A 14,387-nucleotide genomic window follows, 5' to 3' on the forward strand; every position below is an offset into this window, starting at 1 on the left:
CAAGGTAGAAAGTTTATGAGGTTGAGGCGCTAGATATGCCAAGGCGACATATGAAGCAGAATTTGAAGGTTGAGCAGCAGCAGGATTTGTACCAGCTTTGCTTTGGATTGCAAAGCGGCACATGTTAACCAAATGTCCCCATCGTCCACCGTGGGTACATTTGAAACAAGGTATTTGATTCGGATGATGACGGTGGCATTGATTGCTCCAAGGAGCGGTTCCCTTGTATGGCTTCATCCCTGAGACGAGTCACGGTGATAGCTAAATCAACGGCCTTCTGGTAGTACGACACCTAATTGATGGACAAATGCAGCACCTAGTTCGGACATTGTTGTTGCAATGAAGAGGCACCATGAAGAAAATGGGAGACATGGGAGGAAACAAGGGAAATGAAAACAGAATAACAATGCATAAAATTGCGATCATTTGTTTGTTTCCTAAGGCAAACAAATGAGACGGTGACTAATCAAAGTAAATGGGTCAACATAATGTATCGCGAAGACATGCTCGCCTATAAGTGGACACTCACCCCAAGAGTTCCCAGGTAAGAGTGACTGGTCCGATAGTGCGGATTTGTACGAACACTATAGCCTTAGACAGAAGACCCAGGGTACAGGCACCCACCCTTCCAGTTTGCACGTGTTCACATTACTCAGACCAAACTTTGACGAGATTTTGAAAACTTTGAAGGTTCAAAACCTAGTAATCAATCATCCTAGAACAGATGATTAGTTTTCAAAGCGGATTCAAAATTTGTGCTCTTATTGTGGTTGTCACCTAAGGATAAGTGACGGTATTGTTTTAAGACTAAACACAAGATAACTTGTGTTAGGGTCCAAGGAAGGTTATAGTCTAGTTCAACGCATCACTAATAACCTAATTCCCTATAACCATTGGCTCTAATACCAACTTTACTGTCACACCCCGACCACGTAAAACAACAAAACGTGGCGGAAACGTCGGGGAGTGTTGTAACAGAATCATTGTTTCACAACCATGGATTAAATAGTTTCGTTTTATTGAATAAATGAACTCATTATTTTAATGCAATCAAATAAGTACAACTATTATCTTTCAAGTTTTAAAGTCGCTAAGGCACGAGTCCATCCTAAGTGTAGCATATGTCATCAATCATCACAAAGCAGCACCTGAAACATGTGTAAAAATAGATACGTCGGCATAAAAATGCCTGTGAGATACATATGTTTTATTGATTTAGGATTCATGACTTATAAGTTTAAAGAAAAGGTTTTAATAAAAGTAGTCATGATCCTTGTAAAATGCTTTTGTTTTGTAAATCATATAAAAATCGATAAGAAAACAGTTGATATAAAAAAATGTATAAATAAATAATTAGGTAAAAATGAGTTTGTATATATGTATATATATATATATATATATATTGTTGAAAAACAATATTTTGATAAAAAGGTTCATATTATATTTGAAAATATACCTTGGATTTAAGAAAGTCGAATAAGTAATATATTAAAATATATTTTAGTTCCAAAATCGTTAACCCAAGTGTACTAAATAACGCCACGGTATGTAATGTGATGAAAACACTTATATATAAGAAGTACCAGCGGCGTATCTACCATGTTTTCATCACATTACACCCGTCCCGTTATCTAAACACTAACCAAAAACCAGTCATTAAGTAAATAGTATATTAACCATACTGTAGTTGGTAAAATAAATAAGTTTTCAGTAGTATATCAAAAGTATACTTTGGATTTATAAATAGCATATTAAACTATGTTTTGGGTTGAAAATAACATATTAAAACTATGCTTTTGATTATAAAGATAACATATCAAACTATGTTTTAATGATTAACAAAATATATGTTGGTTTTTGTACAATATCCCATATGAGAGCATATCAAACTATACTTTTGGGAGTATAACTTAATATACAAAAATAATGTGATTTAAGAATTCATTTAGACCTAGTGCATCAAAATACACATTTAAGACTATAGAAATACCACAAAGGCAATCCCTCTTTGGATGGAGCAACAAATTGGTTTCAGACATTCCATGACAACAGGAATGGGGTGTCAAATCCTATAGTGCTATATCATACTACCAACCGGTCTGGTGAACAAAAATAAGTACTATTCCAACAATTAATTTTATAATCTTTGAAAAAAACAGAGTTTAAATCATAAATAATCATTCAGTTTGTAAAAAGATAAGTACAAATATGTATAATCAATTATACTTTTGAAAACATGAAAATAACAGATAGGTACACATGCTTCACCCCGAAACACTTTGAAAACAGTAAAAGAGGGGACTATGTACTCACTTGAGAGTGCTTAGAAGTCTTGAACAACTACCAAGCAAGCTAGAGGGAGCACAGAATCAAACGACACCTAATATTGATAACTACATAAATAAACTGGACCTATAACGGAAGATCGGATAGGATGAGGTCTCGTAAACCAAATGAGTGTGGGAACTCATATGATATGGTTTAATAAGGCCTACATACTAAAATGAAACCTATCCTAAGTGCTTTCGACCCATTATGATCCATTAAGGTAGCTTCGCTACTTTAACGCGTCGCGCGCGCAATGCGCGTTTGAGACGTCTAACTAGCCCTATGACAAGTATTATATGCCAAACATGTTTAAATATGTTACATAATTAGTTAAATGACAAAAGTTTGGGTTACATATGCTTAAATATCAATTATGCATGAAAAGGGTATTTTGGTAATTTTCCTAAGGCATATAAACTACCTATCATACAACTACTTAAACGAAGTGACCATAAGGTATAACCTCGAAAGGTTATTCCCTATACAACGCTGGTCACCTAATGTATTTGGTCGGATCCTAATGATCGACCAAACGGGTCGTGTTCGAAAGTCTAAGCGGGTGTTTAGTCCGCTTGACTTACGACTCTACACAAGCACTAAACTAAAAGTGACGAGCTAAACATGTCGAAACATGTTTAACAAAGTTAGAAAACAGGTTTGGTATTAAAACAAACAGTTTTAATACCCTAGAGTAGTTTGGTTATAAAATACACAAGAAACGCATTTTGGCCGAAACTACGACTCGTCACTGAGCCTAGATAACATGGTAATCAGTAGGTATAGTCACTAGGGACTATAACCATCGTGATTACGCTCACGTTATGAAGTTCAAACGAACTTCGCATTGACCATAAACTGGTCAATGCAGAAAGTCAAACGCAGTTTGACTTTTATGATAAAAACGAATGAAAAGAACGAAGGAATACTTACAAAGGGTCCCCACAAGCTTTGATTTCCCAAGTACTCTCAGGTATGAAGTGGTTTAGCACTCCAACTTAGAGAAATCTCAAGAAATCAAGTGGCTTTTGCAAGTGAATGGTGAGGGGTATTTATAGGAATTCAAGAACCGTTAGGATCGTTTCTCGAAGATTGAGCTTCGATCTGGATCGTACACATGTGGCCCATGGTTTTGGGATACTAGGGGTGCCCTAAAACCAGCTAACGGTATTGAAAAAGTTACAAAATAGACCCCCAAGTTCGACCCCATTGCTGAAAAATGCAGAAAATCAACTTTCTGTCCAGATGAGGTGCTCGTGTAGCGCTACGGGGAGAGCAGTTGGTGCTCGCGCAGCGCTAGCAAGTGCCAGCTTCAGAAAAGTTTAAAAAATTACAGTTTTGGTCCCTGCACATGTTTAAGGCCTTTTTCGATCCGTTTAAACCCCGTTAACCTCATTTCAAGGCTCTAAAATGAAGTTAAAGTATAGGGAACTCAAAACATGCTCAAAAACATCTCGGATGTCGGTTCGTTTGGTCGTACGATCGCGTTATTTGCTTAATTACGACGGAAGTCGTAACGAACGCAAAAACGATCCAAATTAAGCGACGAACGGAATTTTATCATGCCAAACACTAAAATAAAATATTTTAATGCTTACATAAGTTTTTGGATGTCCGGATATATTCAGAATGTAAGATATGCGCGAAAATGCAAACTTATGCACTTTTTGACGCTTTTAGTCCCTGAATGACCAAAAGTTTATTTTTGCGCACCAAACACCTCAAAGCCTATTTCTAAGCTATGTAAAGGATATTTAGGGCATATTTAACTTATGATCAAGTTCCGGAAGGCTCGTTACTATACAAGTCGGTATAGTTTTGCAGTTTGACACAATTAGTCCCTACGATCGAACAAACTTGATTTCAACACACCAAACCCTCCAAAACTTGTTTCTAAGTTATGTAAAGGTTATTTAAGGTATGTTAAGCCTATTTCACTATTCCAGAGTGTTTGTTGCATTAAACTTGTTATATTTACGCATCAGTGCGCGTAGAACCTTCCAGAAAGCGACTTAAAGCTTGAAACCGAACAAGAATTGATATGTGCAAACGATACACATATTTATACAAATCCCAAGTATGAAATACAATATTTCATTGGTTTGGTATTTTTTTGATGGTTGAAGTGACACAGGTGTCACAATAGAGTTTCTCCTTCAAATTACTTTTAATCTCAACTACTATATCAACATACAATCATCCTAATTTGACTTGCATTTAGCGTTTGCGATTCGATTGAGATTGAGTTGCGATTGCGTTTCGATTAATCACCCCGCATAAACATAAATAAACATGCACAAGTAACACATAAAGGCACACACACACATGTAAAACAATATCCAGAACGCGTAATTCGTGTTGCGAGCGCGATTGCGATAAGCGATAAAGGGATAAACCAAGCGATAAATAGCGATTAAACCTCGATTATTAATAAGTACACCATATAATACAACTAACGTAAAGCATAAAATAGACTATCGCAATTAGCAATCTTGTCTCCTTTTGACTTCAATCTTGACTTTGACTTTGACTTTCGAAACACGGGGTGTTACACATATACATATACATTGTATTATTAATTGAAATATCATTTCAATTTATATTTGATCTGCCATTAAAATTTCAAAATAAAATATTAAAGATATAACCTAGCCTATATGTCATTTTAGACATGGCGATGATGGTAAAATCTTTTTAAGATAATAAATCCTTGTTAACATCTAAGAACATGTTAGCACTCTTGGCAAATGTGATTCGAGAAAATCACACTAGTCATCCTTATATTGGATTCTTCCAATTCCTTATTTAGCCGAATGATCTAGAAAATCATGGCTTATATCATCAATGCGATGATCACATTATAAACATCCATTAGTGATGAAGTGCCTATGGGCTATATTTGTTGTCCAATAAGACAAATGACAGTTGTAGTCTATGACTCCCTGTCAAGAAAGGTGAAGTACTATGTTCAAACCTTAATGCCTCGATCCTATAACATCATGGCTTATAAATTCAAAACTGTCCTTGTGACAAGGCCTTTTGTGCCACCATAATATCCTTAATGTTTTATAAATGGGTATAATTATAATGGAAAATTTAAATAAATCCGACTAACAAATTAACCAATATGGTCTATATTTACCATGGTTAATGAATCATCGAAAATGATGATCCCATAAAAGACTTCTGAATAAATTGTTGTCAATTGTTTTATAGCAGTCAAGCTTCATCATGGCTGAATCAGAAGAAGTTAATAGTCATCCAAGGGAAAGAAATCATAACACTAGAATGAATGTAACGGGTGCAGATTTGCAAGCATTGATAGACAATGTTGTAACCAAAGCTGTTGACAGAATGTTCAAGGATCCAAGTAATGCATGGACTAAGACCCAATCCGTGGCTCATAGTAAGCCCCCTTCTAAAACACATGAATCAAAGAAGGACGATTCGCACCATTCTTCGAATCAGAAAAGCCAGCCGTCTAAGAAAATATTGTTCGATCAGGAACCGTGTGCTAAGACTTGTTCTTATAAATACTCCGTTTCTTGCAAACCAAGGGATTTTACAGGTGAAAAGGGTGCCATTGACTTTATCACATGGCTTGATAAAATGGATACCGTTGTGGATATCAGCGGATGTGCTGAACAGGATGTTGTGAAGTTTGTATCGCATTCGTTTAAAGGAGAAGCATTGGCTTGGTGGAGCTCGTTAATTCAAGCCACGGGGAAAATCCCACTCTATAACCTCTCTTGGGTGGAATTCGTGGCACTAATGAAAGAAAACTTCTGTCCTCAGCATGAGGTAGAGAAAATTGAAACTGACTTCTTGAATCTTGTCATTAAGAATTTGGATTGCCAAGCTTATGTTACGAGTTTCAACACTACGTCTAGACTTGTCCCTTATCTGGTTACACCTGAACCTAAGCAAATAGCGCGTTTCATTGGAGGCCTGGCCCCGGAAATCAAAGGAAACGTTAAAGCTTCCAGGCCTACCACTTATAGGTCCGTGGTGGATTTGTCCTTATCCTTCACGCTCGATGCAAGTAGGAATAAGTCTGTTAAGACTTCTGATGAGGGAACGAGAAAGAGGGAAGATGAGAACTCTCATCGCTCTGACAAGAAAAAGAAAGGTAATTCTGAGCATAAGAAGAATTCTGGGTTTAAGAAGGACTCCCAACAGTCAGGTGAGAAGCCCAAGTGCAAAACCTGCAAGAAACACCACTTTGGGAAATGCAGACTTGAACCGCAGCCTAAATCTTGTGGAATCTGCAAGTCAAAGGATCATAAAACTCTAGAATGCAAGAACATGAAAAATGCAACATGTTATGGTTGCAATGAGAAGGGGCACATAAGGACCAACTGCCCGAAAAACCCAAAGAAGCCTGAAGAGGCCAAGAAGACCCATGCTCGAGTTTTCCAGATGAATGCCAAAGAGGCAGTGCCGAATGATATTGTTATAACAAGTACTTTCCTCATATATGATGTGTATGCTAGAGTTTTATTTGATTCTGGCGCAGATAAGTCCTTTGTAGACAATAAATTTTGTAAACTGTTAAATCTGCCTGTTAAAACTCTAGACATAAAATATGAGGTAGAATTGGCCGATGGTACCTTAGAAACTGCTTCAACAATCTTAGATGGATGTTTCATATCCATTAAGAACCACTCTTTTCCATTGTCTTTGTTACCGATGAGATTGGCAGGATTCGATATAGTTATAGGCATGGATTGGTCTTCTTGGTAAAAGCAAGTTGTTATCAAGACCCCTTATGCTGAATCATTTACTATTCAAGGAGATACACAGTTTGGATTGCCTGATCAAGTATCTATGCTTAAGGCATCTAAGTGTTTGAAGAAAGGTTGTGTCATTTACATGGCACAGGTGACAGTGGATATGCCAAAGCCCAAGATAGAAGATATTCCTGTTATTTCCGAATACGCAGACGTTTTCCCTGAAGAACTACCTGGTTTACCTCCCGACAGACAAGTGGAATTCAGGATCGATATTATACCAGGAGCAGCACCGGTGGCACGAGCTCCTTATCGTTTGGCACCGACCGAGATGAAAGAATTAAGAACACAGTTGGATGATCTATTGGAGAACGGTTTTATTCAACCAAGCTCGTCTCCTTGGGGAGCGCCTATTCTATTTGTGAAGAAGAAAGATGGCTCAATGCGTCTATGCATTGATTATCATGAGCTGAACAAAGTTACAATCAAGAACCGATATCCATTCCCCAGGATCGACGACCTGTTCGATCAGCTTCAAGTGGCAAGTTTCTTCTCAAAGATCGATTTGAGGTCAGGGTATCATCAGTTGAAGGTTAGAACCGAAGATGTACATAAGAACGCGTTCAGAACAAGATATGGCCATTACGAATTCTTAGTGATGCCTTTCGGCTTACTAACGCACCTGCAGCATTCATGGATCTCATGAATCGTGTCTGCAAGCCGTATCTAGACAATTTTGTCATTGTCTTCATTGATGACATCCTTATTTACTCCAAGAATCAAGCTGATCATGAAAAACATCTCCGATGCATCCTTAAACTTCTGCAACAAGAGAAGCTCTACGCAAAATTCTCTAAATGTGAATTCTGGCTTCGAGAAGTACAATATCTTGGACATGTGGTAAGTGAGCATGGCATCCAGGTGGATCCCGCTAAGATTGAAGTGATTATGAATTGGCAAGCACCTAAGATGCCCACAGAAATTCGCAGCTTCCTAGATCCGGCAGGTTACTACAGGCGTTTCATCGAGAATTTTTTCAAGAATTGTTGCACCTTTTACTTCATTAACTCGCAAGAATGTAAAGTTTGACTGGGGTCCCAAACAACAAGAGTCTTTTGAGATTCTCAGGAAGAAATTAAGCAATGCTCGTGTGTTGACATTGCCAGAAGGGATAGAAGAGTTTGTTGTTTATTGCGACGCATCGCACACTGGTATGGGCTGTGTGCTTATGCAAAGAGGTAAGGTCATTGCCTATGTATCACGTCAACTGAAGGTGCACAAAAAGAACTACACCACCCATGATTTAGAATTGGGTGCTGTTGTATTTGCACTAAATTTATGGAGGCATTACCTGTATGGAACCAAGTGTATAATCTATTCAGATCACAAGAGCCTCCAACACTTGTGTAACCAGAAAGATCTCAATATGAGGCAACGTCGTTGGGTGGAAACATTGAACGATTATGATTGTGAAATTCACTATCACCCAGGCAAAGCGAATGTGGTCGCGCACGCACTAAGCAGAAGGAAAGGGTCAAACCTATTAGGATCAATGCTAAAAGCATCGAACTAAAGAACAGTTTAAACGAGAAGTTGCTATCAACACAGAAAGAAGTTGTTTTGGAAGAAAACTTTCCAGCTGAAAGATTAGGTGCAACTGTTGATCAGTTGTCACCTGTGAGTGATGGAATCCTTAGATTGAATGGTCGGATCTGGGTTCCAATTCGTGGAGTGTGACAACTGTGTTCTATAGTCGTGGTTCAATGTAAAACGATGTTGAGTACATAGTTCCCCTATTTTACTTGGGTTTGTTGAAGTTCTACTGATTGAGGATACTTTGCACTACATGTGAGTACATAGTTCCCCTATTTTACTGTATTCAAATTGTTTTGGGGTGATTCATATGTACAAAATGTTTTCAAGGTTTAAACGATGATTTCAAAAACGATTAAAACGATTGTTACAAAACTAATAACGATTTCAAAAATGTGAACAAACTTAATGGTTGTAGTTACATAACGAATGACATTCATTAGCATTGATCAAGCCGACCAGTATTAGGTTATGGTACCGTAGGATCTGACAAATCCCGTTATTGCACTGCACCCATGGTTATGTGTGGGGTTGTGGGTAACGACTGAATTTGAAGTTTGTTAGCTTACCCTTTGGTGGTTTGTTAACTCGAGAAGCGACAAGCGAGGTGGTCGAGTCGCGAAGGTTTGAATGTTGTTAGCGAGACAACCATATATAGTTTTTCATAAATTAAAACGAGGATGATTTAAACGATCTTAAACGAATTAACGATTTTGAAACGATTTTAACGAGTTAAACGATTTGGGTAAACGATTGGTTTTTGTTAGTGATTAGATAACTGGACGGGTGTAATGTGATGAAAGCATGGTGGATACGCCGCTGGTACTTCCTATATATAAGTGTTTTCAACATATTACATACCGTGGCGTTATTTAGTTCACTTGGGTAAAGAGTTTTCGAAACGATGTCACACAACGATGTTTTATTAACGTGTTTTTACAAGATGTTTTCTAAAACAAAATGTTTTTGGGTTAAGAATCGTGGCTATGAGATTTTCTAAATTATAATCAACTTGATTTGAGTTGGTTAACTATGTTGCAATACACTTTTCAAAACGAGGTTTGTGTTTTTGACTCTTGTAGTCTAATAAAGTACTGCAACATATAAACGAGCCATGATTCCGATACTCTTATAAAACCTATGTACTCGCCAGCATTTCTTTGCTGACTTTGTTTTTACATATGTTTCAGGTGTTGTTGATTGATGTGATTTCTAGGATGCATGCGCCACATAGGATCTAGACGAGGCCTTAGTGACTTTAAAACTATGATAGTCGATAAGAAACATGTTTGTTATGTGCTAATACAATGTAATTTTAATATTATCAATAAAACGAAACACTTTTTGTATCCATGGTTATGAAACGATAGCTTCTGTTACAACACTCCCTGACGTTTCCGCCACGGTTTGTTGTCCTACGTGGTCGGGGTGTGACAGAAGAAAGTTGGTATCAGAGCCAATGGTATAGGGAATTAGGTTATTAGTAATGCTTTGACCTAGACTATAACTTTAGGACCCCAAAGCAAGTTTCTTGCATTTAGATTTTAAAACAATACCGTCACCTATCCTTAAGTGATAACCACAATGTGAACATAAATCCGAATCTGCTTCGAAAATTAATCATCCGTTCTAGGATGATTGATTACTAGGTTTTGAACCCTCTGTTATATGGTTTTGAACCCTCTGTTATATGGTTTTGAACCCTTCCAGTTGATTCATATTTGGCTTAGTGCCTTTTGAATTTTCAAAATCTTGTCAAAGTTTGGGTTTAAATAATGTGAACACGTGCAAACTGGAAGAGTGAATGCCTGTACTCTGAGTTTTCTGTCTAAGGCTAGAGTGTTCGTACAAATCCACATAATCGGACCAGTCACTCTTACCTGGGAACTCTTGGGGTGAGTGTTCACTTATAGGCGAGCATGTCTTCGCGATGCATTATTTTGATTCATTTACTTTGATTAGTCACTGCGTGTCGTTTGTTTGTTCGAGGTAACGGATAAATGATCGCCTTCCTTGTGTTTTGTCGATACATCTTTTGCTTTTCCTAATTATCAACCTTACTCGTTTCTCATATTTCCTTGTTAGACAATGCCTCCACGACGTGAAGCACAGTCTTTCACCATTGAAGAAATCGCAGCCCAGGTCTCTCAGCAAGTGGCTGCTGTGCTTCCCGGTGTTGTAACTCAAGTTCACGAGATATACAACAATAACAATAACAACAACAATGCCCAGTGTAATTTCAAGAACTTCAATTCTGCTAAACCTCTAAAGTTTTCTGGGTCGCAAGGAGCAACTGCGCTCCTACAGTGGTTCGAGAGTATTGAGAACACATTCAGGCATGTGCAGTGTCCGAATGCACGTAAGGTTGAATTTGCTTCAAGCGTGTTTGAGAAGCGAGCGCTTACCTGGTGGAATGGTATTATGCGCGATAGGGGTGCCGAAGTGGCGTTGGCACAAACATGGGATGAGCTTCGGGCTCTCATGATGAGAGAGTTCTGTCCCCGTCACGAGATTCGAACTTTGGAGCGAGAGTTTGACGATTTAAAACAAGATGGGGCTGAGCATCGTGCGTACACGGATCGCTTTGAGGAACTCAGTCTATTGTGTCCCACCATGGTTACCCCACCAGACAAAGCAATCGAAAGATATATCGATGGTCTACCCGATTCTATGCTGGATATTGTGACCGCTGTTAAACCCACTACCCTTCGTCAAGCGATCGAGTTATCTGCTACCCTAACTGAATCTACCCTAACTGAATCCCAAGTCAGGAAGGGTAAACTCACCCGCAACGGTGACAAGAAGAAATCGTCTGATTCTGCAAAAGACAAGAAGAAGGGTAAAGGTAAAGAAGGTGAGTCGTCGAAGAAATCAAGGAAGCGAAAGGGTGCACAGAACTTTGCTGTTATGACACAGACTGAACAGAACACACCAGCTCAACCTCCTGCGAAAAAGGCGTATGCCGGTACCGCACCTCATTGTGCTCGCTGCAACGGTCATCATGTTGCACAACAAGCTTGTAAGAAATGCACGACGTGTGGTAGACTTGGGCATTTAGCCAATGTTTGTCGTTCAGGACAAAATCAGGTTGCCCAGGTTCAAGCTCCAGCACAAGGGAATGCTGCTAGATTCCCACCAGGTTCATGTTTTAATTGTGGAGAGCTTGGCCACTTCCGCAACAACTGTCCGAGACTGGCAAATGCTAATGCGAATCCGAATACGAACGTCAACGTGAATCCTGCTCGAGGGCGAGCATACAATTTGAATGCAAACGAAGCAAGGGCTGACAACGAGGTTGTCAATGGTACGTTTCTTGTTAACAGTCAACCATCGTCTATTCTTTTCGATTCTGGTGCCGATAGAAGTTTTGTTTCTTTGTCTTTTGAGCCTTTGCTTGCGATACATAGAACTAAACTGAGGAAACCCTTATCTGTCAAAGTTGCTACTGGTAAACCTCTTGTTCTCGATTATGTTATTCGTGGTTGTCAATTGAACCTTGATAACCATCTTTTTCCTATTGACCTCGTGCCAATGCAACTTGGGAGCTTCGACATTATCATTGGGATGGATTGGTTAACCAAACACCATGCTGAGGTGGTTTGTTTCGATAAGATTGTTCGTATTCCTTTGTCTTCTGGCGATGTTCTGGAAGTTCGTGGTGAGAAACCTTCAGGTGGATTGAAGCTTATGTCGTGTATGGAAGCCCAAAGGTATTTACGAAAAGGATATGTTGCTTTCCTAGCACATGTCACCGAGGAGAAAGGCAAGAGCAAGAGTATTCAGGATATTCCGATTGTTCGGGATTATCCAGAGGTGTTTCCTGATGAACTGCCTGGTTTGCCTCCAGTTCGTCAAGTCGAGTTTTATATTGACCTTGTACCCAATGCCAACCCGATAGCGAAAGCACATTATCGTCTTGCACCGTCGAATATGCAAGAGCTATCGAAACAGCTTCAAGAGTTATCTGATAAAGCATTCATCCGTCCGAGCTTTTCACCATGGGGAGCTCCTGTCCTCTTTGTGAAAAAGAAAGATGGATCTTTTCGAATGTGTATCGATTATCATGAGCTGAATAAGCTTACCATCAAGAATCGATATCCCCTACCTCGAATTGATGATCTCTTCGATCAGCTGCAAGGTGCTTCATGCTTTTCCTAGATCGATATGAGTTCTGGGTATCATCAACTTCGTGTTCTCGAAGAAGATATTCCCAAAACTGCTTTCTGCACAAGATATGGCCATTACGAGTTCACTGTCATGCCTTTTGGTTTGACAAATGCTCCAGCCATCTTCATGGACTTAATGAATAGGGTCTGCAAACCTTATTTGGACAAGTTCATTATTGTGTTCATGGACGATATTCTTGTCTATTCGAAGTCTCGAGTCGAGCTCGAGCAACACCTTCGCTTAACATTGGAACTCCTGAAGAAGGAATAATTTTTTGCTAAATTCTCCAAGTGTGAATTCTGGCTTAAAGAAGTTCAATTCTTAGGTCATATAGTCAATGAGCAGGGTATTCATGTGGATCCATCCAAGATTGCTGCCATTAAGGAGTGGAGTACACCGACGACGCCTATAGAGATTCGATCTTTTCTTGGTCTTCCTGGTTATTATCGTCGATTCATTTCAAATTTCTCGAAGATCGCGGTTCCACTCACTGCTTTGACTCAGAAGAATAAGCCTTTTGAGTGGGGACCCACGAAAGAAGAAGCGTTTCAAACGCTAAAGCAGAAGTTGTGTGATGCTCCCGTTCTATCTCTGCCCGAAGGAAGCGATGATTTCGTTGTCTCTTGCGATGCGTCCAACTTAGGCCTTGGTTGCGTCCTCATGCAACGACGTAAAATTATTGCATATGCATCTAGACAGCTAAAAATTCACGAGAAGAACTACACGACTCACGATCTTGAGTTGGGAGCTGTGGTTTTCGCGCTTAAAATCTCGAGACACTACCTCTATGAAACGAAGTGTGTGGTTTTCACAGACCACAAAAGTCTCCAGCATATTCTTAATCAGAAAGAGCTGAACATGAGGCAACGACGTTGGGTTGAACTCTTAAGTGATTACGATTGCGAGATTCGCTACCACCCTGGTAAGGCGAATGCCATGGCCGATGCGCTTAGTCGAAAAGAGCGAGTCAAGCTTCATTCTGTTCAAACTCTATCCGATCTTCAATCTCGTGTTCTTCAAGCTCAGCAATCTTGTGTCTCACAAAATTTGATGGGTATGGAATTACCTCATCAGCTTGAGCTTAAACTCAAAGCAAAAGGCGATGGTTTGCTTTATTTCAAGGATCGTTTGTGGGTCCCGAAACAGGACGTTCTTCGCGCCCTAGTGATGGACGAATCTCATAAGTCTCGATATTCTATCCATCCTGGTGCTGATAAAATGTACAAGGATGATACCAATTGTAGGATCGTGTGATGACCCGAATGAGTCGTTCAGAGGCTTTCTCCTTGGTTTCAGGTGCGGAATAACAAGAAACTAAGGTAGAAACAGCAGGCAAATCACTTTTAACTACTTGTTTATTGATTTCAAACGTTTACAGCTCAAATCTCGTACCGGCAGAACCTCGGCACGATTTCTACTCCAACGTTACAACTGAGATCGCCTTTGGGGTATATATAGGGCTTTGGGACCGCTTATTGGACACGCCCAATAAGCGGCCCAACATGACACATAAGCGGCCCACATTGATGTCATATCAGCGGTCCATAATGTTTGCTGTTCGAGCGGTTCATC

Source organism: Helianthus annuus, chromosome 3, assembly GCF_002127325.2.
Source record: "Helianthus annuus cultivar XRQ/B chromosome 3, HanXRQr2.0-SUNRISE, whole genome shotgun sequence".
In the NCBI taxonomy this organism is placed as follows: Eukaryota; Viridiplantae; Streptophyta; class Magnoliopsida; order Asterales; family Asteraceae; genus Helianthus; species Helianthus annuus.